This window comes from Gouania willdenowi, chromosome 18, assembly GCF_900634775.1.
Source record: "Gouania willdenowi chromosome 18, fGouWil2.1, whole genome shotgun sequence".
In the NCBI taxonomy this organism is placed as follows: domain Eukaryota; kingdom Metazoa; phylum Chordata; class Actinopteri; order Blenniiformes; family Gobiesocidae; genus Gouania; species Gouania willdenowi.
Window position 1 is genome coordinate 27,621,887 of NC_041061.1, and position 27,920 is coordinate 27,649,806.

A 27,920-nucleotide genomic window follows, 5' to 3' on the forward strand; every position below is an offset into this window, starting at 1 on the left:
TCCCACTGTTGAGAAACATACATGTTAGGTTGGATGGAGTGTGTAACCAACCTGGAGAAGTGAATGGTTGCAGAGAACCATTGAATCTATTGTTGGTGAGACTTCATCATGACACTGATCATTCACTTTGATTGACAGGACAGATGATCAGAGGTGCTGAGTTTTTACCACCATAGTTTAAACAGGGACTAAAGAATGGGTGTAGTTTATGAGTGAAGCAGCAGTGAGTGAAGGAGTAGATCAGAGCTGCAGCATCTACATCATAAAAGGAGACCACACCCTCCTCATAGTCCACAAACACACCCACCTTCTCAGGAACACACTTCAGATGAAGAAAGACTGAAGGATCTTCACATGCTTTATACACATTTCCATATCTGAGTGCCACAGTCCATAAACCATTCTTAGGAGTCAGAGTAATATATCCCTTCCTGTTGATGGATTCTTTAGCCACTCCTAAATCCCAGCCAGTTTTTCCTTTAACCTGAACCTCAAAGTAAAATCTGCCTGAACTGAAACTCTGCTTCCCTAAAACACAGACACAAGGATAAAATCTCTCTTTGTTGTCTGGAAGTTTCTTCTTCACATCACTGTCATAAAATTGTTTTCCATCATCAGACAGGACGAGGTGATGATTAGCTGTAAGAGGATCAAGAGTCACATCTACTGCAAACTGCTGCTTCATCTTCATCATCTCGTCACTGAGTGTGTCCTCCAGCTGAGCCACAGCTCTCAGCACAGTCTCCTCATATGATGATGGATGGACCATGACCTCTGTCCAGTCCTTGGTGGCTGGAGGAGCTTTCAGGGAACAGATGTGTTGGAGGAGGTGGTCTTCAGAGTGGGGGAGCTGCTCCACCTCAGAGCTTCATCTGCTCAGAGAATACCTCCAGCTCTTTGATTAAGCCTTCAATCTCTCTCTCTTCTGCTTCCCATTGCTCCTCCACTGTCTCCATCAGCTCCTTCTGGCCTCTCTGATCAAGCTCCATCAGAGCAGTGAACACCTCCACACCTTCAGCTTTCTCTCTGTCTGCAGTAGCCTTCCTGATCTTCCCTGACTCTCTAATCTCCTCCAGCTTCTCTCATCTCTTCTGGGTCATCTGCTGAAGATAAACTTTCTTGTCTTCAAACAGATCTTCTCCCAGAGGGACTAACTGGTGATTCCTGTGCTCCAAAACAGAACACATCAAGCAGACACGTGTCTGATCGCGCTGACAGAACAGCTCCAGAGGTTTGCTGTGCTTTGGACACATCCTGGTTTCCAGGTTCTCCACAGGCTCCACCAGCTGATGTCTTCTCAGGCCTGATGCTGTCAGATGAGGCTCCAGGTGAGTCTCACAGTAGGAGAACACACAGTCCAGGCAGGACTTCAGGGCCTTTACTTTGGTTCCAGTGCAGACGTCACACAGAACTTCTCCTGGTGCTGCTGCTTTCTGCTCAGATTCACGTCTGAACTGAGAAATTATCTCACGCATCATAATATTGACCTTCAGCTGAGGTTTAGTGCTGAACACCTGATTACACATGGGACACCTGCTGGTGGTTCTGGTGTCCCAGTGTGTGCTGATGCATGTTTTGCAGAAGTTGTGTCCACATGGTGTGGTGACTGGATCAGTGAGCACCTCCAGACAGATGGAGCACAGGAAGGGATGTTCAGACGTCCCACTGCAGGCAGGAGACATGTCCACAAGCTGAGGGACAGAGACAAGCAGCACATTAACAGGACACTCTCATTGTTGTGGAACGTTCCTTTACTAATGTTTCTGAGTCCATCTCACTGAGATCACCTCTAGTATTTAGCATTGATTCAGTCATCCTGTAGTAATGTGGACAGTCGGCTGTGCCTCAGCAGCTGAATGTAAAAGTGCAATAGTTCGAATGTTTAAGGTTCAAATTAGTTCAAAGGTTCTCTTATATTGACACTGGAATTTTTCAAAATTATAGGTGAGATTTTTTGCGCACTTTATTTTAATGTACAATCTTGTTTTCTTTAAAATAACCAATATATTGTGTAATAACAGACTGAAGTTTAACATAGCACAAAACTTTAAAATCTGCATGGACCACACACTACATTTTACGGTGATTTTATTTGGGAAAACAAATGAAATTACGCATTCTGCTTCAAATGTAACTTACAAATACAAGTAATTTCTGTGCAACTTGCGATTGAAATTCGCAAGTTGTGATTAATTGTGATTATTTAGCCAGATTTGCAATTGATTGGTTATTTTTTTTTAATCCATTCACAGCTCATTTATATTTAAAAAAAAAAAAAAAAACGTTCCCCATGAGCAGTAGAGACCTTTCTTTGATGATATCACACATCACATGACTTTTAGTGGTGGGTGGTAAACCACTAACCACATTGGTAAACCAATGACAAACTGTTTACACATTTAATCTCTAACCCGAAAACTGTTTAGAAATATCTGCACTTCAATCCTGCTTTTTTTTTTCAAAATGAACATTACATTTATCTCAAACCTCATTTGGACTCGGTAGAATGAAAGTTAAAGATACAGAAATTGTCACGTCACCAAGTCTAAACTTTAGTTCGTTATTTTCACTGTTCCTCAAATAAAGATATCTATGTAGTTGTAGATATCTGAGAAGATGTTTCGACTTGGCAGAAGTAGAAAGTTGTTATTCTGTTTGTGTTTTATTCATTTTTATATTCACTAGTCACGTTTCCTGAGATGCAATTGCCGTTTGCTTAAAAGCAAAAGTGTTGATTGTCTAAAAAAGTTAAACAAATGGTTAATTCGTCCTTAAGTCAAATATGTTAGTTTCTAATGTATAATTATAATTTTTCTTTAACTAAAAAAATACGTTAATCGATGTAATTTTCAGTAGAATACTGTATTACAAAAATATTCAATAGCTACAGCCCTGAAACATATTGTATACAATTATATATAACATGTTGTTTGACATGAATCCCTGTTTTAAATGTTAACAAAGTGAGTTTAATGCTAAAAACAGCTAGAAAACCGTCACTTACCTTTGACATTGGACGTCCCATAATTAAGCCCTTCAATGTTAAAAGGTGTTGCCTTTCAGCAGCTCAATTCCAATGTCTCCTCAGTTGACAATCTATATCTTGGGATAAAACAAAATAATGATCACATGGTAAATGTGTCACATTAAAATGAATAAATACTTGATCCTGTTGATTTGAGGCCAGTGAAATATGGGCCTGTCATAATACGTAATAATAATAATATGTAGCTTTACATGCAGTGAGACATTCCATTATAGTTTCCGATGTATATATTACATGCCGCTAACACACACACACACACACACACACACACACACACACACACACACACACACACACACACACACACACACACACACACACACACACACACATACACACACAAACAGACAGGCACACACACATAAGTTACTTTTTGTAGGGAACCAAACCACATCAAGCCTAAAGACCCTCTTCCTTACAGGAATTAACCAAAGAGCCTGTTTCTTTATCACGAACTGTTTACAAAAAAGCTGCCCCAGCAATTTTGATGTGCATAGCTGACCCCACTATGCGACCTTTTGAACCCAGCCGAAAAGACTGGCCCAACACTTTGAAATGTTCAGTACGAACTCTTTTTACGACTCCACACGGGGGAAGAACATCCGTCTTCTCCCTCCTTTACAAACAGATACCTTTGGGATGCTGTAAGATCACAGAACTGTCCCACTGACCCCTGACCCCCTGTGGTGAAATGTCACAGGACACTTTCCAGGCCCCTTCTCTGAGATGTGTCCCAGTGAAGAAGTGAGAACAAAGAAATTGTATTATGTTTGAAAAGTCACAAATGAAAACATTATTGGAATGGTTTCTGCAGAAATTGAAATTGCAAATATTGTCTGTCCTATTCCACTCTTTTCAGATAATTTTATACCCACAGATAGCTATTTTAAATGTTTCATAATTTAAAAAGTGCTTAAAATACCAGAAAACATCACAAAAGTTAGTTTAAGGTATCTACTGCAACCATATAGTAAGGAAGAGGCATAACATGATTTTTGACATCTATGTTTACAAGTAATTACAAGTAAAATGAATTAACCGGTTCCTAAAGTAATACTAGCCTATTTTCCAGTCGTGTTTGGTATCAAACTCTTTCGTAATACATGATATTTCAAGATATGATGTCGAAAAGATTATTTGAACATGCTGAACTCATTATTATGGTTTATGTGCAAATCTAGGAATCATCTCTCCTGTTTGTCATTGTCTCACATATAGACACACCCCACACACACCCAAAGGCAGCCAGCTGAGATGCTGGCAACTTTAAACCAATCAACGAAGCTTCCTTCTTGGGAGGCGAGTCTCAAAGATAATCTTTTAAAAGGAAGAAAACCGCCCAAAATTTCAGTTTTGGGACGCTGGCGTTTCATTCTCAACGCGTTTCCCTTCCCCACCTTTTCATTTATTTTATTCTATTTTTAGTTGAAACAGTTAGATTTTTGGAACCAACAGCTGCTTGGTTCGGACGAATCCAGCATCTAGTGACGTGCGTAACAGCCAAAAAAGAAGCCCCGCCCGCGACCCATTGGGGTAAGCCACGAGCCATTCTCTAACCCAGCTGCGAAGGCCAGAACCGCTTGGATCGGCTGAAGGGCTATACTCTGTTGAAACGCAACAGAACTCAACAGTGGCAGGTCCGACTGCATTTCTACAATACAGAACCTCCAGGTCCAACCCTGACATCATCTTCAAGGTACCAGAACAAACTTTCATCAGCAAACTTCATCCACAATAGATCACATACATACTTCCATAACGGCACACTTACACACACTCACAACATGTTCCACACACAGTTCATCTCATTCACGTCTGTTCGTTCTCCCCTGTCAGTCTTCCTGTCTTTGTTTTATGAACTCTCTTTATGATTTTATTCTTTGATTTTATGATCTTATTATTCGAATATGTATCCTGCATTTTTATTCATTATTTAGTAGACTAGCATTCTCCTAGAATAGTGATTTCACTTACATATAATCCTCACTTTTATTAGCCTAGAAATGCATTTTATCATGATTTAATTATCCCATTTCAATTGATATTTTGACTGTGTTAATTGGTGAATTTTGAATAAATGGTTAAACGTAATCTTTGATTCCTCTGATTCATTAAAGCTGTGATTATGGTGTAGATGTTGCTGTTCGAATTCACTTTTCCCTGGTTTCACATTGATGGGTTTAGACATATTTCTCCTGTTAACAGGAGTGACACCCCGCAAAATTTGAAGTAATATTAATAATCATAATTAATATTCTTATTTATATAACCCATTATTAATAACTCATCCTCCTACATTTGAAACAGTGCAACTTACAGATGGGCAGAACAGAGTCAGTACGGAATCAGAATCCACAACAGTCAGTTTAGATGCACAGAAGATACACAGAACAAAAGAAAACTACTAAGTGCTCTATATTGTGCAGTATTGGATGCAAGACGGTGATCAAAGACAGAAAAGGCTCATCCACAGTAATGATGTCATCAGTTCTAACTCTACAGTGATGATGTCATCAGCTCTACAGTGATTGGCTCTTGCGTGCACGTGACTCTGCTGGGTCTGCTCCCCGGACAATTTTATGAAATAATTTACGAACGGTATCATTGCAGTCGAAAAAAATCTGACGTTGCACACCTTTGAATCAAGCAGCAGCCATGTTAAAATTCTCATGGCACCTTCAAGTGTCAATGGTACCGCACATGAGTGAACTCTGTCAGTCTCCAAGTCGGTAGTAAGGGTGTAGAACCACAGGCACAACACATCCAGGGTCTTCAGAACCTCAAGGTTCCCCAGCATGTCTCAGGCTTAAGAATCTTCCTTGGTATCTGTAACTACTCCAGGCAATTCATTGGCAATTACACCATTTAGCAAAGCCTCTTTACACATTCCTAAAGAAGGATGTCCCTTTCACTTGGGGTGAGCCCCAACAACACGCTATGTTGGCTTTAATTGATATGCTAACAAAGGCCCTGTGCCTCGCCTACCCAGACCACAACAGGGAATTCCATCTGGAAGTGGGCTTTTCAGCACGCTGCCTCATGGTCGGTGTTTACCAGATACATGACTCGGACAGACGAGTGGTTGTTTACGAAAGCAAAATCGTCGCCGACCCCAACCTCAAATACAATGATTGCGAAAAGGCTCCGTTAGCTACAGTATGTGCTGTGAAACATTTCTCCAACTATGTTGGAGGTCAAAAGGTCATTGTTGAAACACAACACCAACCAGTGGTGTTCTTCAACAGCCAGCGCCTAAAAGATGGCGTGGTTCCAAATGCTCAAGTTGCATCTTGGATGATGACCCTGCAAAGCGTCGACCTTGACGTCCATTATGGACAAAACCACAAGACGTGAATTTCTCTTGGAGATGAATAAAGTATCTATCTATCTATCTATCTATCTATCTAAGACGGTGTTAGGGATGGATTTGGCTGCATGCCAACTCTACCCCAGTGACTCCTCTGCTCAAGCCGCATCAGCTAGCACTCAGCCCTGTAGCACACACCTGCTTCCGATCCCAGCAGACCCTCTGTCTGACGTCCCCTCAAATCATAATTTCTTTATAATTATTTATCCATACCAAAACTAATTTTAGATTCAGTGCAGATAAAACAAGAGGCAACAACCGCAGAAATGCTCAGAAGTTGCGTTGGAGGCAGTGTCCAGCCTTTCACTGTTGGGGTCCCTATCCATAATCTGGACCCTCAGTGAAGGGGACGACATTATCTATTCAGCTTTGTCTTATTGTTTAGAAGGTCAACTGTACGCACCTTTAAAGCAGTAAGTGATTTGACTGTGTCTGTCGTATATTGTAAAGATTGGAGGAGAAGTCTGGTGATAACTTTTTTATTTCTGTGTAAAAGTGGAGTAAGAAAGCAGATAACACATGTGTTTGGTGGAACTTTTACAAGCCCAATCATATATATTAGTCAAAATCAGCATAAACAGTATATGTATCAGATCATTGAACAGATTTCTCCACTACCCCTGAACTAACATTCACACAAACACACATTCACTGTTAGAGTTTGTTCTGTTTCCTCTCCCCCTTGTTTTTTTGTTTCTCTGCAGGGCTGTTGGGTGACGGGGGCGTGGCTGGGACCTGCAGCAACGAGGCACACCTGATCCTTGTTGATGAGCCTGATACAAAAGCTCTGTTCAGTCCTCTCCACGCTGCCAGAAAATTCCGTCACGCTCGGTACTGTTAGAGCTGTTTTGTTTGATCACTAAGGATTTTTGATACTTACCTGTTTCCTCCTGTGCTCAGGATATCTTCTGTGCCTCACTGCGTTCCTGGGTCCGTCCGCTCCCAGCCAGCCTCCGTCACCTCAGCCACTTTGTTTTTTTTGTAAAATAAATTCTTAAAGCTTTCCTCTCTCCGTCTCCGCTTTGGGGTCCAACTTGAATCCTTAACAGATTTTTCTCGCCACTATGGACCCCGCAGAGATGGAAAGATTCAGGCAAGCTTTGGATTTGCAAGGGAGTCATGTTGGTCAACATGAAAAGACTCTTAATGAGATCGTGGATTCACTCTGTCAACTAAATACCAATTTCTCTGAGTTGAGTAGCCGTCTTGACCAAATTACAACTCACATTGCCGCAGCCAACCCTCCACCAGCTCAAGTTGAAGCTCCATCTGCTCCTGCACCTCCAGACAGTCACCATTCCGTACCTCATGAACCTTTCATCCCCACTCCTGCCAGATATTCAGGTGAAATAGGGTCATGTGGTCAGTTTATACACCAGTGTATGCTTGTTTTTAACCTACAGCCATTAACTTATTCCACTGATAAAGCTAAGGTTGCTTTTATTATGAGTTTGCTCGTGGGTAAAGCTTCAGCATGGGCTGTAGCTCTAGTTAATAGCAATTCTCCAGTATGTGATACTCTGGATTCATTCACTAATGAGATGCGTAGAGTGTTTGACCACCCACTTCAAGGAAAGGAAGCTAGTAGCCGGCTACTTTCATTACGTCAAGGTGCTGGTTCAGTTACCACCTACTCCATAGATTTCCGTATCCTAGCAGCTGAGACTGGGTGGGATGAAAGGGCCTTGCAGGGAGTATTCTTCCGGGGTTTGAGTGAAGAGATTAAGGACCAGCTAGCTGCCCGTGATGAGACCACCACTCTTGAGGAACTCATTTCCCTAGCCATACGTTTAGACAACCATTTAGCAGAGAGGCGTAGGGAGAGAGCAGCTAGGAGAAGCCAACCCCCTCCACTTCTCTACACCAATCAGCCTCGTTAGCCAACACCTGCAGCTCGTCCACCTCCACAATCATACTCCACTTGTGTTCCTGCTACTTCAACCCAGAGTACTGAAGAACCCATGCAGCTGGGCAGGATGACACTCAGTTCTCAAGAGCATCAGCGCCGTCTAAGCCTCGGACTATGCATGTATTGTGGACAAGCTGGACACATTGTTGCTTACTGTTCAGCTCGGCCAAAAAGACCAGGCTCATCTCCCTGAGCCTAAGAATGTCTATGCCCTAGATAGAAAACTGCTGGCAACTGTAACTCACCGCACCATTCCCATTTCTTTGCGACTTTCTGGCAATCATCATGAGACCATATCCTTGTACATCATGGGTTCGCCCTCCTCTCCATTAGTTTTAGGCCTTCCCTGGCTTAAACGTCACAACCCACATATAGACTGGTTAAAGCTGTCCATAGTAAATTGGAGTTTATTTTGTCACAATCATTGTCTCCATTCAGACATTCCTCCTAACGCAAGCACACCTGCAAGCCTCAAGCCCATAGATCTGACCTTGGTACCAGTTGAATATCATGACCTCCAGGAGGTTTTCTCTAAGGATCAGGCCTTATCACTACCTCCTCACAGACCATATGACTGCAGCATTGACTTGATCTCAGGTGCACCGTTGCCTACCAGTAAACTCTATAATTTGTCCAAGCCTGAGAGGGAGGCCATGGAAACGTAAATTTCTGATTCCCTAGCTTCTGGCCTCATTTGCCCTTCCTCTTCCCCTGTTGGAGCTGGTTTCTTTTTTGTTGACAAAAGGGACCGGACTCTACGCCCTTGCATTGACTACAGGGGGCTAAATGACATAATGGTCAAGAACAAGAATCCTCTTCCCCTAATTGATTCCGCTTTTAGCTCTCTCCAAGAAGCCACCATTTTTACTAAGCTTGATCTCCGGAATGCTTATCACCTGGTCCGCATTAAGGAAGGTGATGAGTGGAAGACAGCATTCAACACTCCTCTTGGACATTTTGAGTACCTAGTTATGCCATTTGGTTTAACTAATGCCCCAGCTGTTTTCCAGGCGCTCATTAATGATGTTTTACGTGACATGTTGAATCGCTTTGTTTTTGTATACATAGATGACATTTTGGTTTTTTCTCGCTCGTTAGAGGAACATGTCCAGCATGTACGACTGGTACTTCAACGTCTTCTGGAGAACAGACTTTATGTTAAGGCTGAAAAATGTGAGTTTCATGTACATTCTGTTGGTTTCCTTGGTTTTGTTGTCGAAGAGGGGCAGATTAAAGCAGATCCAGCAAAAGTAAAGGCCGTGGCTGATTGGCCAACTCCCACCAACAAAAAGCAACTCCAGAGCTTTTTGGGATTTGCCAACTTCTATAGGTGCTTTATCAGAGACTATAGTAAAGTGGCTGCACCTCTCAACAAACTTGGGAACGGAACGGAAGCTCTGGGAGTGCTGCAGGCACTCAAAGAGAAGCCTGCCTTACGGCTGCTGTTTTCTGGAGCCCCCCCTCCCCCGCTGACAGCAGAAACAGTCACAGAACTATTTAAAGTGACATTCAGTGTGGCAGGGAGCTCTCAGCGGTTGGAGGAGGAGAGAGCAGTTGGCCACTGGAGGGACTGGCTGATTGACGTAGAGGGTATGCACACACTGATAACTAGAAGGAAATAATTTTACACTGTAACAATGCAAAACAGATGATTAGTAATAAGCCAGAGAAAACCAAAGTATGAATGGTGTTGCAGTGTCTCCACAAAGAGCATTTCTATCTTGCACAAAAATATGTGAGCTGTCATATGTTGACATTGTACACAGGGTTTCCATGGGGTCTTGAAATCCTTGGTAATTTTTTAATTCGGAAAAAATTTTTGGAAAATAAGCTTTCAGATACATAGGTGATTCAAAGCGCTTTAATTCATACTTTGCCAAAGAGGTTTTGTGAATATTTTTTACATTACATTACATGACTCATTAGGTGACTTGATTACAAAGACAAACATTCGCAAGTCAAGGCAATTTTATTTTATAGCCATTTTGCCCTTAGACCCTCACATCGACTGAGGAAAAACTCCATAGAAAACAAAAAAATGGTGAAACAACAGAAGAGGATCCCTCACCCAGGATGGGCAGACATGCAATAGATGTCGTATACAGACAAGAAAACAAAAAAGAAATGTTAACAAGAGCTGATGGAGGGAGAAAAAGGCAGGGAGAGCAGGGCAGCTTAATGGGAGTACATTCATTAGAACAGGGAATGGCATTTAAGGAGTAAACATATGTTGTGACTCCCTTCATATCTAAATGTTCAGTGATAGCATTTATGTTGACATTGAGCATGACCACACCTTTAAACACTATGATAGTGGGAGGTGACCTGTGTAAAGCTGCAAGTTTCATCCATCGTGCTCTATGGACCCTCTGACAGCCTCGAGTTAAACATGCTGCATTGGAGCACCACATGCTCCTTATATTGGAGAGAACTGGACCTGGAAAGTCCTTGAAGTTGATGTTATCCCAACAGTGATAACCCTGTATACATTTAAAATTAGATAGTCAATTTTTGAGAACGTGGTTTCACAGCATCCAACATAGGTCCATTGCCAAAACGTAATCATAATAATTTTGCCTTCATTTGACTGAAGGGGCAGTTTTGATATTTCCACTTACAGATTTATTTGGGGAATATTTTGTTTATGCTTTGTTAATTGTAAAACAACACTAAACAGGAATCACTTGTTTTACACGTATCACATTATTTACATTGCAGGTGGAGATGCAGTGATGCTCCAGGATGGACTGGAGCCTGTCCAGGTCACACTGGAAGAGGTTCTCATGTTTGCCACTGGGACAGACAAAATCCCTCCTCTGGGCTTCAGGGTGGTCCCGTCACTGGCTTTCCTGCACGAGCCACTTAACAGCCAGAGGACGACATTTCCTGAGGCCAACACTTGCACCCTCATCCTGAGGATTCCTTTTCATGGCTCATACAAGGATTTCAGTGATGCAATGATATCAGGCATTAAGCAGTCCCCACAGTTCAGGACTGCTTAGTGCCTGAATTGTAAATATATAATTCTTGTTATGGTTATTAATGTTAGTTGATTAAGTGTTTACTGTTATTGTTCTTCCATCAAAGAGTGAGAGGGAAACCTCTTTTGTAGTGTCTACAGTTAGTAAAAGATAGTTAAATATTTGGTAAATATTGGTTTTCTGTTAAACGACAGTCCTTTCTCATAGTGTGCTTCCTTTGAGTTGATGTAAATGTAAACCAAGCCCCAGAAATCAACCAATTCATTATTTTATGTAGTGATATGTATTTTGTTAATTCACACTTTTCACAAAATAAAAGTTATACCATGTTGGATAATACTGATACATCTGTTATCAGCTAGGAGCTTTTTTCCAACATTTCTAATAATTTTAAAGTCAGTAAAGGAAAAAAAGCAGAAATAACAGAAAAATATACAAAATCACACACAATACAATAACAAAAGTACACATGACTCAAAGAACACAAAACTACAACAAAATAAAATGGGAAAAAAAGAAAATATACAAATGGCAACAGAAATACTGAAAATACACAAGTCAACTTCAGAAATAACAGAAACATTAAGATACAAAAAATAGACAATATTACTTATAACACACACAAAAAGAGCAAAAACATACAAAACAACAATAAAAATACTAAAAGAATTGAATGTATATTTACACAAAACAATAAAATCAAACAAACTGTTTTTGTGTAATAATGTTTTATTTGGTCATAATTCTTGTGGCCCTTGGATTAGACCATCAATTAGACATTACTAAACTATTTATCTCACCTGGTAAAAGTCTCATGACGTTTACACTGCTTGTTGTTGAGTACATTACAATCCATTCACACAGCAGACTTTCACCTCCATCACAACAAACCTTCAATTCATGAAACAAATATGGTAAAACAGGAAGATGTAGTCACTTATAATGGCTGCACTAACATGTTGAGTTGGAAAACACATTGTGAAGAAGCTTTGTTGGGTCTGATAGTATTTTAAAAAGGCAAAAAGGAGAAAAAGTTGTGGATCACCATGGTGACTCGCTGAGCTTCAGCGGTCTCAGTGAAAAAAAGCATTGAAGCTGGAGAAGTGAACATGAGGACAAACATGTCTGCTATGAGCTCCTTCTTTATTACCACTGTTATAGTTGTTTGATTGAGATTCCACTTGCACAGCAAATACATTTGTGCAAGGCATCAAACATGGGTGTACCCTGCCGGCTGAATTATATATATATATATATATATATATATATATATATAATTTTTTTTTTTTTTTTTGTTATTTTGCATTTCACGTGTTAAGTTATTTGTGGCAAATCAAACAACTAGAAAATTCTGTGAGTAGCAAATTGAATACACTTAGGTAAGCAATCTGCACCCTATTGCTAGTTATTATATTAAGACATTAACTTACACACAAACTGTCCACAAAGTTCAATAAACTAGACTCCATTTTTCCTCCTTAACTTTATTGCAGAAATTGATATACAAACGATGCAACAGTGCCATCAAGTGCTTAGAGAGCGCAGTACATTAGAAATGTTAACAAATGACATTTGACATGTTGTCTTGATCGTAACAGAATCAAAAGCAAACATTAGGCAGCTGGAAAGTCTTCCATAACATTTAACGGGAAGGTAAAAACAAACATTGACACACACACACACACAGTAAAATCCATCACTTTCCACAATCATGCAGCTTCTCTTTGGGCTTCACTCACAGTGTGACTTTCCAAATGTTTAGCAGTAATGAAATGTGTGTGTGTTTATTGATGGATGATGGACAGAATGCTGGATCACTACCTACTGCTGTTTTCAGGAGGTCTTGGTAGCTTTTCTTCTCCTGCAGCTCAGCTTGTGATGTCCATGCTGAACTAGCAACAAGTTCAGGCTGCTGCCATGCAGCAAACTCATTCTGATCACTTTTAATAAGAGGGCTGTTCCTCTGATACCACACATTTACAGCTTTTCAATCACATACTATGATACATTCAGAAGCCAAACTGGTGATAGCTCAACAACTTGTGTTTTTAATCAACTTATCAAGTCTCCCCGTGACCCTGAAAAAGGAAGAAGCGGGTCAGAAAATGGATGGATTATCAAGTCTATGAACAAAGCCTTTTTCTCTAAGGTTGGAAAGCTGATGAAGCAATGATACTGGTCTGTAGTTAGAGCTGCTTTTATTAGTTTTTTTGGATTGCTTGAGCACAATTTTCAAAACAGGGCCTGTGTTTTCAAAACACGACACACAATTACCACAACCACACACCCAATTAGCAAAACACTACAGATCATTTGCATATTCAAACACTTGTAAAAAATATACACTTCTTTTAAAAACCACACTTTGTTACCATATGAAACACACACGTTTCACATTACTGTACTCTGTTTGCACGAGTTACACTCTGCTGTGATAAACCTAAAACACTTATAGCACTTCTACTTCCCTATGATTAGAGTAGGCTACTATCAAAAAAGTACAAATATAATGTAAATTCACCAAACACTACACAAGACCAATGTTGCAGACTGAAGAAACTCATTTATTTCTTAACACACCCAAAATGTTGACATGGAGATTCATAATACTCAAACAAAATGTGACAAAAAACAAAAAAAAACAAAAACACAAAAAAAAAAAAAAAACTAGACTCTCGTCTAGACTCTTTGTCTAGCAGGATCTGGCCAGAGAATTTCATCTACATCGCAGGCAATGTCATCATTAGCAAGACACCTTGGAAAGAAACGCCTTGAATGATGAATCCACCCTTGCATTGCTGCTACCTCCATCTGGTCACAGGCCTCCTCCATGGATTGGATGAGGGGTACCTCAGCTTGGAAACGGAGGTCATGTACCTTCCACCGCCATGCAGAGAATAACTCTTCTATAGGGTTGAGGAATGGAGAGTATGGTGGAAGATATGACGGTGAAATGTGGATGTTGCTGAAACCAGTTCTGAACCAAAGCAGAGCGGTGGAAAGACACATTGTACCAGACAACAATGTATTGCATATGATTGATTTGATTTGCTGCTGTTATGTTGTGCAATTGGTCCAAGAATGTAAGTATGAGTGCTGTGTTGTACAGGCCCATATGTGCATGGCGGTGGAGGACCCCATTCTGTGTAATGGCTGCACAGTGTGTTATATTTCCCCCACGTTGCCCTGGGACATTGACTATAGCTCTGTGGCCAATGATGTTTCTGCCCCTCCTTCGTGTTCTCGTCAGGTTGAACCCAGACTCATCTACGTACATGAACTCATGCTGGATCTCCTCTCCATCCATTTGTAGAACTCTCTGAAGAACAGTATCAGGCAAAATTGTGTAGTTCAGTGTAGATCTAGTATACATATTACAAGGCAAGGCAAGTCAAATTTATTTGTATAGCGCATTTCATACACAAGGCAACTCAATGTGCTTTACATGATAAAACACTCAATTGTTTAAAATCAATAAGAACAATTAAAAACATCAATAAAATCAATTAAAATCATCAGTAAAATCAATTAAAATCATCAACAAACACATTACATCTACAACATCACCAAAAATCTCTCTCTCAATCATACGCAGTAGAAAAAAAAAGTGCCTTTAACTTTGATTTAAAAATGTTCACATTAGATACTGATTTCAGCTCTGCTGGCAGTTTGTTCCACTTCTTTGCAGCATAACAACTAAAAGCAGCATCACCATGTTTACTGTGAGCTCTGGGCTCCACTATCTGACCTGTGTCCATAGATCTGAGAGACCTGCTGGGTTCATACCTGACTAACATCTCACTGATATATTCTGGACCAAACCCATTCACAGATTTATACACCAGCAGCAGAACTTTAAAGTCTATTCTGAGGCTGACTGGGAGCCAGTGTAAAGACTTTAAAACTGGACTAATGACTAATGTGCTCTGACCTCTTTGTTCTGGTTAAGACCCGAGCTGCAGCGTTCTGAACCAGCTGTAGCTGTTTGATGCTCTTTTGGGGGATTCCTGTCAGAAGACCATTACAATAGTCCAGTCTGCTGGATATAAAAGCATGGACCAGTTTCTCCTAATCTTTCTGAGTCATTAAACCTTTCACTCTGGAGATGTTCTTTAAGTGGTAGAAGATGTTTTTGTGATAGATTTGATCTGACTGCTGAATGTAAGATCTGAGTCAATCAGAACACTAAGGTTTTTGACTTGGTCTTTAGCTTTTAAAGATCGAGACTCAAGATACTTGCTGACAGCAGTCCTCTTTTCCTTGTTACCAAAGACAATCACCTCCATCCTGTCATGGTTTAGTTGAAAAAAGTTTTCACTCATCCAGAAGTTTACTTTTTCTAAACAGTCACACAACACCTCAATGGGACCATAGTCATCTGGGTTCAGTGATAGATATAGTTGTGTGTCATCTGCGTAGCTCTGATAATCAACCTTACAGTTGTGTAAAATTTGCCTTAAAGGAAGCATATATAGGCTAAACAGAAGGGGTCCAAGAACAGATCCCTGAGGAACCCCACAGGACATTGGTAATCTGTCAGATTCAAAGTTTCCAATGCTTACAAAATAACTTCGCTCCTCCAAGTAGGACTTAAACCATTGCATTACTTTTCCATTTAGTCCAACCCATGTTTGCAATCTGTGCAACAAAATTGTATGATCTACAGTGTCAAATGCAGCACTGAGATCCAACAGAATGAGAACAGATGCTTTTCCTGAATCAGTGTTCAACCTTATGTCATTGATCACTTTGATAAGAGCAGTTTCAGTGCTGTGATGAAAACAAAAACCTGACTGAAATTTATCAAATATTTTGTTGAATGTTAAGAATTGACTTAGTTGGTTGAAGACCACCTTCTCAATGATCTTGGCCATGAATGGAAGGTTGCTGATTGGTCTATAGTTAGCGAGTATAGAGGCATCCAGTGTTCTCTTTTTTTAACAGAGGTTTCACAGCAGCTACTTTCAGGGATTTTGATACGGTGCCTGATTGGAATGAGCAGTTAGTTATCTGACACAAATTAGTGACAATTGACTTTACAACAGTTTTAAACAAGTTTGAGGGTATTGTGTCAAGGCAACACGTTGATGGATTCAGCTGCTGAACAGTCTCCTCTATTGTTTTTTGGGTTCACTGCAATAAACTCTAACATTGTAGTTGACTCATCCCTCAATGGTTGAAGCTGTTCAAGGTTTTTATTATTTTGCTGGTTTGTTCTGATGTTTGACCTTATTGATTTAATTTTTTCATTGAAATATACAGCAAATTCATTGCATTTTCCAGCTGACAGTAATTCAGGGGCTATCTGATCTGGGGGGGTTGTGAGCTCTTCAATTACAGAAAACAACGTGCGAGAGTTGTTGACATTTTTGGCAATAATTTCAGAAAAGTATTGCTGTCTTGCTTTGAATAAGCCATCATTGAATTTTCGCAGACTTATTTTGTACAGTTCTGGATGAATTTGGAGTTTTGTTGATCTCCATTTACGCTCAGCTCTTCTACAGTCAGATTTCAAATTCTGCATTATCTCAGTCCTCCTCCAAGGTGTTTTCTGTGTGTTTGGTTTTCTCTTAGTTTTGATTGGAGCCACCACATCTATGACATTACAGACTTTTGTATTAAACTCATCCAGAAGATCATCAACTGTCTCACCACTCAATGTTGGTGTCATTGCTATGGCTTCCATAAACTGTGCACTTGTGTTGTCATTTATGTACCTTTTCTTTAAACACACAGAAGTAGCTGTCCAGCTGACAGCAGGTTTATGTTGGAATCCTGTGCAGCCTGATCTCTGGGTTCTTCAGTCAAACACTGGAACCAGAAGGTGTCGTCACCATCCGTGTGTCGCTGGGATCTGAAGATGATTCCTGCTCCATGTCTCCATCCACACAGAGATGTGAGTGGAGAACAGATGAAGTGCTGAAGGTCTTCCCACACTCATCACATCTGAAAACATTCTTCTCATGAACTCGTTGGTGGTGATTAAGGTTATATTTCCACTTGTAAGATTTTCCACATGTGTCACATTTATGAGGTCTTTCTGATGAGTGACTGGTTCGGTGACGTTTCAAATCTTTATATCTTGTAAAAACTTTGTCACACTGGTCACAGGGACACACATCATGTCCAGTGTGAGATCTCAAGTGTTCAGTGAGGGTTTGTTTGTGTTTATATATTTTCCCACAGTGGCCACAGTGATAAAACTCTGCTCTGGAGTGAGTCTTCATGTGACTCGTTAAATTTGATCTTAGTGTAAAAGTCTTTCCACACTGTTCACATCTGTGAGCTTTGGTTCCACGGTGAATGAGGACATGATCTTTGAGGTGTCCAGAATGACTGAAAGTCTTTCCACATTCATCACATTCAAACTTTTTGACTCCAGTATGAATAACTTTGTGATTTATTAAGGTAGAACTCTGGGTAAAATTCTTTCCACACTGGTCACAGTTAAATGGCTTTGATCCAGAATGGATTCTTTGATGTACAGTGAGGTCTGGTTTCCTGGTAAAGGCCTTTCCACACTGGTCACATGTATGTTTAGCTTTAACTCCAGCTTGGCTCTGCTGTTGAACTCTTTGCTCTGAAGTTTTTTTCTTAGATGTGTTTCTTTGTTGTGGCTGAGCTTCATCATCCTGAGAATGTTGATGTGTCACTTCGTTCTGGCTTCCAGAGTCCTGTAGAACAGTTAGAGATTAAACACAGAGAATGAACCAAACAAACATTTGTGAATCAGTTGTTAAACTCCCAGCCCTAAACCAGCTCAATGTGGAAAAATGGGCATTGGCGCGTTAGCGCCCCCTACAGAGTGAAGAGAATTTAATATGAGACAAATGTCCTATTGTAGCACACTTTTCCTAGGGCATTTCACTGACAGGGCTCAAAGTTGCTGCAGATCATCTAAAGAAGTGGGACACCAAATGCGATCCATGGATTTTTGCTAACTTTTATGGTGTTTGCAGGGCAAGCCGTGAATCTTGGCCTATTTTTTTTTCTTTTTTTCAAATACACATAATGACTTCAAAAAACATACATTACAGAAAAATACACCAAACAAAAAAAAAAAAAAAACATTTATCATGCACATGTCCCATAGAATTAAACCAGGGAAATCGCACACGTTTTTTTTAAATGATCTTTTTATGAATATAGAAAGTGAGACACTTCCTTTACTTCTTCAATCAATTAATTAATTTAAATCTGATTTTAAATCATATTTAATTTGCAGAATACCATATGAGATACTTATCAAACTTATTTTCTACAATGCTTGTCCAGCTTGAAAGAACATGGATGGAGCACAAGTAAGACACGAGGTCAACTCGGCTTTTAAAAGTTTATTCAGTTTTGTAGCAGGTTGAAAACCTTAAAGAAAAGGGTGAAAAAGAGAGAAAGGAAGAATGAGTTCTAATCAAATGTTTTTAAACGAATGAACCACCTGAGCTTTTCATATTTTAAATATTTTATTTATTAAATAAATGAATATTCTGCTATTTAATGTTTTTAAATCAACCTACAATGTTTAACTATTTCTATTTGTAAAATTATATCATGTGCTTTGGTGTACAAATTTTAATCATTTTAATTAAAGTCTAACTTTTTAACAATGTATTTTACCCATAAACGTATTTATTAATTTTAGTATTTATGTAAATGTATTTATCTGAAACTCTTAACCAATATTTATTATTCTTAACATGTCTGTGATTTTATTCTTCATTGGTTTAACCTAAATTACACTATAAAATCACTATATATACCATACCTGTCAAATTTTGGATTTGAAAATAAAGGAAATTTTCAAGTGCCCACTACGAGACGTCACACCCGCCCACCCAAGCTCCAGTATCCCTTATATTTTAATATAGGTGTACAAGAAATCTAAAATACCCACTTGTCAACCACTTACTAAATACAATTATGTGATTAGAATCTGGTAGATCGACCTTTATTAACATTGAAATGCTGTGAACATTCCTACGAGGGCTGGGTGATATGGACCAAAACTCATACCTCAATATATTTTCTCTAAATGGTGATATACGAAAAAAATCTAGATAATTTTATCAAATAAAATCTGACCAGAAAGACAATTCTGGGTTAAATTTGCTGGTGCAAAATGCTACACAGGGACATTTATTAACAAACAGCTGCACAATATGTGCACACAGAAATTCATCTAACTGAGCTTTACATGTTGTTCTGAGAAGTAACAGCAGCGACTCCTAAAACTAGTATTTTGATACATAATGAGCTATAATATATATATGAAATATTATAGTTTTCTATATCACCAAAATAGAAAACTCGATACACCTTGAATCTCGATATATCGCCCAGTCCTAATTCCTAAATTATAAAACAGCTTAAATCAAAACATAAAGGTATATGAAGCACATGTGTTTATTTAATATACGTACAGTTTATATAAGTATATTTACAGTTAATTTCACATTGCTTGTCTTTAAGTTAGACATTAACATTTTATTTGATTACACATTTTCTTATAATTTCTCATGATCACTCATGTGGTTCTCTGGTATTCACTAATGACTTATTAGACACATTTGTTGCAGACTTTACATTCTTTAACACTTTTTAAAGCAGTGTATATCTGTGGCGCTTGTGATTGGCTGATTTTTCATGGTGACTTACGTGGTTCCTTCCGCTGTGGGAGACGTTAAAATCAGTTATTAATCTAACAGAACATGTAACTGTGTCACATCCTGCTGCTCTTTAGGAAGATAAACTCTCTGTAACATTTTACAAGGCATTTACACCAGTTCTTTGGTTTTTTCACCGGAACGTCTTCATTCATCATCTCTCTTCTGAGTTGTTTCCGGGTTTGTTGCTGCTGTCAGCACTAATCTCACGAGAACTGCCACTCAGGCCATTTCAGGTGGCAGTTCGTGCGAGGCTAGTGAAGGTGTTCAGTTTAGTAAGGCATCTTTTAATTATAATTACATTAAAATACGGGATAATTACGGGAAAATACTAATACGGGACAATGGTGGGAAAGAGGGGTAAAATACGGGATACTTGACAGGTATGCTACATATAGCAATTGGATCAAATAGTACCTTCATGTATTTTGACTAAGATGTCACTAAGCAATGTCACCACTCGGGAATGTTGTAATTAACAACTGTGCTTCAACATACTGAACTGAAAAAGTGAGTGTATTGTTCTGTATTTCATGTGTTAAACCTGAACAATGTTGAGAGTTATTGTTAATGAGTTGAATAAAGTTTGACTTATCTGACTATTTTATTTCGCTTAATGCGTCTTAATAATAATAATAATAATAATAATAATAATAACAACAAACCGGTGCGCCTTATAGTCCGGTGCGCCTTATGTATGAAAATAGACCCAGTCAGACCCATTCATTGATAGTGCGCCTTATAATCCGGTGCGCCTTATAGTCCGAAAAATACGGTATGTTGGGGCTCCATCGAGTGTCTAATTGTAGAACTACACCTACACCTGACCTCAGGTGGAGTGGACAGAACCAAGGGGTATTCCATAACAAACTCTGAGTCTATCCATAAACTCTGGGTCAACATACCCCGCGATGTGAAACTCTGGGTATCTGATTCCATTACAGCTGGTATGAAGTGGGTCAATCAACCCTGAGTATGTAAACCTTGGGTTACTTAAGTGCACGAGCGCGATAAAAAGCCATCTATGGATCAGAGAATACTCAAATTGCTATAACAACAAAACGGAAAATAGTGATTTATTCACCATAACAGGTGAATTAAGTCGGTGTTTGAGGAATATGAGCCTTTTCTAAAGGTGCGTTCAGTCTTCAGTGACTATAGTGGCTTAAATCACCCGTAATTAGTCACAGTTTTTGGTCACTTCATTACTTTATCACTTCAGTGACGTGACGAGCGGTGAATAATATGAATAAAATGTGTTTGAGGAGACGTGGCAGCAGCATAGGATGGCTGCATAGAGACCCCTCCCATTACACTGGATATAAAGACAGTGACTGCCGCTTGATATCGAATCATTTATATTGATTTTTAATGTAATACTGTCGCCAGAGTCATCTCAATGTCCTAAAAAATGTCATAAAAAAACACTGAAGCGGGACGCGAACCCGCGACCCACCGCTCCCAAGAGCAGCGTCACAATTCACTGCACCATCATACCTTCGAAGTTGCATGATCTACAGATTTAACTGTATAACAATATAAAACAACAATCAAGCCTTAAAAGTGGATTCATTTAAATTATCATCTCCACCTTTATATTATCGGCAGGTTTGTATTCAAAGAACTTTACTACAGACGTCAGTAGATGTTTTAATGCAGATCAACCTCTCAGTGACTTTCACTTAATGCTCTGTATCCACAATGTTATAAAGAAAACTACCGTTTGCACAAAAAAAAAAAAAAAAAAACCTAAAGCAACACAACATTAGTAATGATGTGAACACGTCTGTGGTGTGTGATGTTACTAATGTGTTTCAGAGAAAAGTGTTAAGGTTCAATAAAGTGTTCAGAAACGGTGTTCAGGTGGGCGGAGCCAGGTAGAAACCCAGGGTTTCTTTGATAAAACCTGCCAGCAACCAGGTTTAGTTCACGAACAATGTTGCCATGGAAACATAACTCGCGTTTAGGAATGAGATGCTCATTTGAGCCTAAACATACTCAGAGTTTGAACATAACCAGCTTTATGGAATACCCCTCAGGTGAGAAGTGAGAGAAGGTTGAGAGTGTTGGGAGAGGTGGTTTCTTCTGGAGTCTTGGAGCGTTTGGAGTGCCTTTGTCTCTGAGTGTGCTAACAACTACAAGAGGGTCCTATAAAATTCACTGTGATGGCACCAAGAAATTGAACAATAAAAACGGAATCTACTGTTGAACGCGGAAATGGACAGAATTGGGTTTAAATGTCGTCACCGTGAGGGAAAGGACATTTTTTATGCGGAACTGTCCTTCCAACTCTCTTCGTAGTCTTTTCAAACACCACCTAAACACCATCTAACCTGGCAAAAAACTACACATACTGTCAGAGCCACCAGTGCCTGTTTAACTTTAACATGTCTGTGAAGCTCTGTTTGTTTCTCATAGCGCTGCTGTGCTCCGTGAAAACATGACAGCTTTTTTTTTTCCACTTGTCTGCCAAAGGTCAACACTACAAGAAGTGCAATCATTATGAGACAGCAATGCATGTTTTGTTAAACTTAATTTAAATTAACCTAAACAATAAACCTGATCAGATTCAGCAAACCATTTTTTTTCTCTGGTCTTTGGAGAGAGCAGACGTGTTTTCATTCGCTCCGATAACACGACCTTGGCTACAGCTGGCTACAGCTGGCTACAGCTGTACAGCCTGAAAAATTGGGCCCAAGACTGAAGGAAAATGGTGAAAAAACCGCAGGGAGGCCCTTCAGAACCCAATTCGGGTTTGGAAGAGGTCAAGGAGATGATACGCGAGGGTCTACAAAACCTATCTACCGAGATAAAGTCGTTGGAAAAGACGCTGCAAAACTCACTGGAAAACCTACAAAGCGAAGCAAAGGTACTGAAAGAAAAGAATGAAAGAAATGCTGAAGAGATAAAATTGTTGAACGCCAGGGTTGAAGAGTTGGAACAAAAGGAAAGAGAGAAAGATGTCATCATTACAGGCCTAAAGATAAAACCCAGGAGTTACGCGAGTGACGAAGAAACAAAATCGATTGAACAACAGGTCATTGACTACCTGGAGTCGAAGGACATTGTCCTGAACCCTGACAACATCAACTCCTGCCATCTCCTGCCAAAGAAAAATGATAACAGAGCTGTAAAAATAACCTTCACGAATAAGAAATTCAAAGGAGAACTACTGAAGCAAGAAGAAAGCTGAAGGAAACGAAGGTTTTTATTAATGAAAGCCTGACAAAAAAAAATGCAAGCATCGCATGGAAGGCACGCCAAAAAAAAAAGGAGGAAAGATTCTAAAAACATGGACAAGGAACTGCAGGATTTACATCACACCACTGGGAGAAGAGAACGGAAAACCAATCCTCATCAAAACGATGGAAGACTTGGGAAAATACGAAGGATCCACCTAAACAACAACATTACTGATGGTAATCATGGATATGGACCCAGATCTATATAAACACTGAAACAAAACTCAGACTGTGATTATTTTACGGAGACTGAATTAAATGTGGAAACCAAGAGTAAAAAAAGGTCTGTCATTTATTCATTTCAATTGCTAGGTGGTGGGGTGATCAAGGATTACATTAAATTTAAATTCAAAATGTTTATTGTCATATGTGCAGTTAGAAACACGTTTTCCTGTACAATGAAATTACTACCTTGCTTATGAACTAAGATATAACAATGTGTTTATACAAGTTAAATCTAACAGTGGAAAATACAACACTGCCAATAGAACTAACAACAGCTGGATTAACCTTGATGTTGAGACAAAACAAGCTGCAAACTTGTGTGTCCAAAAGAGACATTCCCGAGTGGTGACATCATGGATGAAAAGGGAAAAACCTTCCAAACACCTTCGAAAGAGGAATTATTCTTGAACTGGAGGAATGCTAACAACGTCTGGCAGGGAACAAGGCCAACACGAACAACGATAGAGAGGAGGAGGAATAAAAAAAAAAAAAAAAAAGACAACACTTACGACAGATGAGAATACACAAAAAAGGACTGTTCAGAACAACTCAAGAATGTTTGACCAGAGAGACATGTAAACCCATGCAAACTTGCGATGGTAAAACAGGGGACGGGACCCAGATAAGCAAACTGCTTCTCTCGTCTCCTTTTTCGGCATGTACAAAAAAAAAAAAAAAAAAAAAAAAAAAAAAATGTAAAAAAAAAAAAAGTGAATGTAACCATGTCGGAAATAAACTGAATAAATAAAAATAAATAAAATTGATCCCTGAGGGGAAATATGGTGACTGTGACATTAATGCTGTTCCCATACATTTTTATATGACATAAATAATTCAAAATGAGCACTCAGAATAATCAATGTCACTACAACTTAAATCTACCTTACTTTATTTTTGACATACATTTTTTTTTTTAATTATGTTTTTTTTTTATTAGTATTTATTTTTTATTATATTTTTTTTTTTCTGAAAAAAAATAATATTTCTAAAAAAAAAAACAGAATTTGAAAAAATTAAAGTGGAAAACATGGAACTTGGAAAAAAATGAAACGGAATTTGGGAAAAAATAAAATGGATTGGATAGTGCCCTCATCGTGCTGCTGCTCGGGGGCCTGAGCAACCAGTTTTAGTCAAAAATGAGAAGGGAAAATTTGCTACATTTTGTTATACTTTCTCAAAAAAGTTTAATAGTTTTTATTTACAGGTGCTGCTAAATTTTGTTCTACTTTCTCAAAAAAGTGTAATAGTTTTTGTTGTTTACAAGTGTTGTTAAACGTTGCACTACATTTCACTTAATTTAAAAATACTTTGCATACAGTTCATTTGTATTCTCAACTTTATTAAAGGAAATTGCTTTAAATTTTTGTCTTTTGTTTGCCCCGTGGTATCAAAAATAGCATTGAGTTTTTTTTTTTCTCCTTTCTTTTTCTGAGTGTCGATATCGAGTTTGAAATTCTAGTATCGTGACAACCCTAGGTAAGAATATGTCCTTGTTACCGGGAGCTCAGCGCTCTTACCGAAAGGTCCTGGTAAGAGCGCTTTTTATTTATTTTCTAAAATAATTTTATTATAAATGAAGAAATAAATAGATGTTATACAAAAACACTAATAGAGAGACCCATATGTACAAACATGTTTCATGAAATATCAGCTCTATGAGTCAGCAGATATTGTAGCTTTTTTTAATGAGTAAATTAATGAAGCACATTCTAGTGATGATTTATTCAGTTTAATTTGTGTTTGTAAGGAACCTGTTTATACTTTAAGTTGGGAATTGTTTTATTCCCTTATGTGTTGTTGTTATTTGTCGTACTTTGACCCAAGGCAAAAGTAAAAGATTGTCGCAACATAGAGCAAATTAGTCGGTTAATTGTTTCAATAATCGATGACTAGTGGACTATTAAAATAGTCATTAGTTGCAGCCCTAGACTCTACACCATGGCACTAGCATTGAGATGGCATAAAGCAGAAGCAAAAGTAACCAATAAATAATGTAAATACAGTACACTGACTAAAATGAAATATATATATGATGAAAATAACTAATAACTTTCATGTTTTTCATGTTGTAGGCTGTCAATCACTGAAGCCTCTGAGTTTCCTGGTTTTACCCCTTGGCCATGTTTGCACTTTTTTATTTATGTTAAATTATTTTACTTTAAAATGTGACCAGCAATGGCTTGTTTTAAGATTCACTAGGATTGAACTTAAGTGAAAACAATTGTTATCATTTATTTATTTTTTAACTATTTGTTTTGTGTTTGTTAAAACTGTATTTCAAGATTGTGCCTTTTTGTAAGACTCTACGTTTAAGTATCGTAAATAAATGGCTTACAATAACATATAATAGTCATTATTTCACAATTCCTCTCAACTTTTAACATTTTTTTTTTTAAAACACGGTGGGCTTCAATACCCCTAGACTTAGCACATTTTCTGGGGCAAACCCTGGGTCAGGACCCAAAAGTGGGTCGCGGACAGCTGGTCAAAATAAATAAATAAATAAATAAATAAATAAAATGTCTCTCATGTTGGCTCGTATTTTATTTTATTTTGAAAGAAACTTTTCTTTTGATAGGCATGCTGTGAAATGCATGTTGCACAGGAAAATATATAGATTCATATTTTTAAAAATATTATATATGTGTGTTGTCGACAGCTATTTTTGAAAGATTAAATTTGGTTGGTTGAATTCTAAAAAAAGTGGGTTGTGATTTAATGACTGTGGCAAAATGTGGGTCCCAGGGTGAGACCAGTTGAAAACCTGGTTTAGAGGATAATAGACTAAATTACAATTAATTACAGTATTGGTTATTTACAAACTTTAAATAAAATAATAATAAATAAAAAATAATAAACAGTATTTTTGTTAATATTTCTTCTGTGGTAGTCAGATGTTGTTGTTTTCATGGCACTACAATTTCTTTAAGTTATTGCTAATTATTGACAGTAATACTGGATATTTATGAAAACATGAATCAGATAAAGTATCTTCTTAACTATAATTGCTGTAGTAAATGAGGAGCCCTAATAAAGACTGTTATTGTTGACGCTTCCTTTGGGGGTGTGACTTTGTAGACGGTCCCTGCCCACTCCTTAGCTCATTAACATAAAGTGTGTTTTTCTGTAGTTTGTTCTCTGTGTTCCACTGAGTACACACAGGTTGTTCCACCTTTACATCGTCACATATTGATAGAGAAATGTGAGTGTGAATGAAGTGGGTCACCAGTTAAACTAGTCTCCAGTGTGTGTGTAACAGCGGATGAATGTGGTGAGTGAGTGAGTGAATGAATGGAAACACACGGAGTGTTCTAACCTCTTCCTTCACAGAGCACACATCTGAAAACTCCTCCGTTTCTTCTTCTCCGCTTTTCTCCATCTTTGGAGCAAACATTCCGTCCCACACATGGTCGGGATGACGAAGCTCCTCCAGCACAGCTTTCCTCCTGCAGCCTTCATCATCATCATCACTGTCCGTCTTACTCATATTCAGCTTCATTTCCCTCCATAATATTTGTTCCTTTTCTTCTTCTTCTAGTTTAACGGTAGTCATCATCCAGCTCTGTCCGTCCTCCATTTCACTGCTTCGTTCCTGACCCTAGCTGGTTGCCAAATACCACCGACGATTCCCCGCATGAAGTATGTTGAATATCCACAGAAATTCCCCAAAAACCATCCGTTCATCATCCAATTAAAACATAAATATCACCTTTAACCAACGATAAACTGTTTCATCACTAAGTTAGTTATTTTATAATTTCACAATCAGCGGGAAATTACTCAACCTGGCAACCACTCAACTGTTACGCTGACGTCAAAATCAACTTTTTATAAACTTTATTGACATACAAGTCACAATAAATGTGTTTAATGGTAACTTAAGAGTGAATAAAATAGTTACAGCCTGAAGGATTTGGTCTGTAGACGATTTAATGGATTTCAGAGGAAATTTGTTGAGTGAAAGTAAAGTCACTGTAGATCACATTAAATCCAGTTTCTTTTACCTTATTTAAAAAAAAAGTTTTATTTATTTATTTATTTATTTTTTAAATCAATTATTTAAACAAGCAATGAACCATAATGTTTTTCTTCTTCCTTTGAAAATAAATTATATTTTAAAAGCTATTGCCTCTGATTTCAGTAAAAAAATATTCTGATGAGATATTTGTGTTTGCTGAAGGCTCAAGAAAGTCTTTTTTTAAATAATATCTACACATGTAGTGATTTCTTACATTAAATGTTTAACATTGAGTAACTGTTGGTTTTGTGATATTTATATTCATAGTAAGACATTTCAGTTTTTAGTTTTTTTTTTAGTACATATACTTACACAAATATGTTATGGATTTCATTATAGGATTATATTTTGGGGCTGGATTCTGGTTTTCAGATGTTTTTAGATTTTCTAAATGAGTTGAAAATATTTATAAACGATGTAAAATGTGTCTGCTCTAAACCTTTTGTTAAATTAATTATTTTAGTTTTAAGGA

The 27,920-nt window shown here is 38.4% G+C and overlaps 1 pseudogene; it reads right to left on the bottom strand.

The window, feature by feature from the left end:
- Window positions 1-13: 13 nt before the first annotated feature.
- LOC114480397 (E3 ubiquitin-protein ligase TRIM21-like) lies at window positions 14-27,133 on the bottom strand (annotated as a pseudogene).
- Window positions 27,134-27,920: the final 787 nt, after the last annotated feature.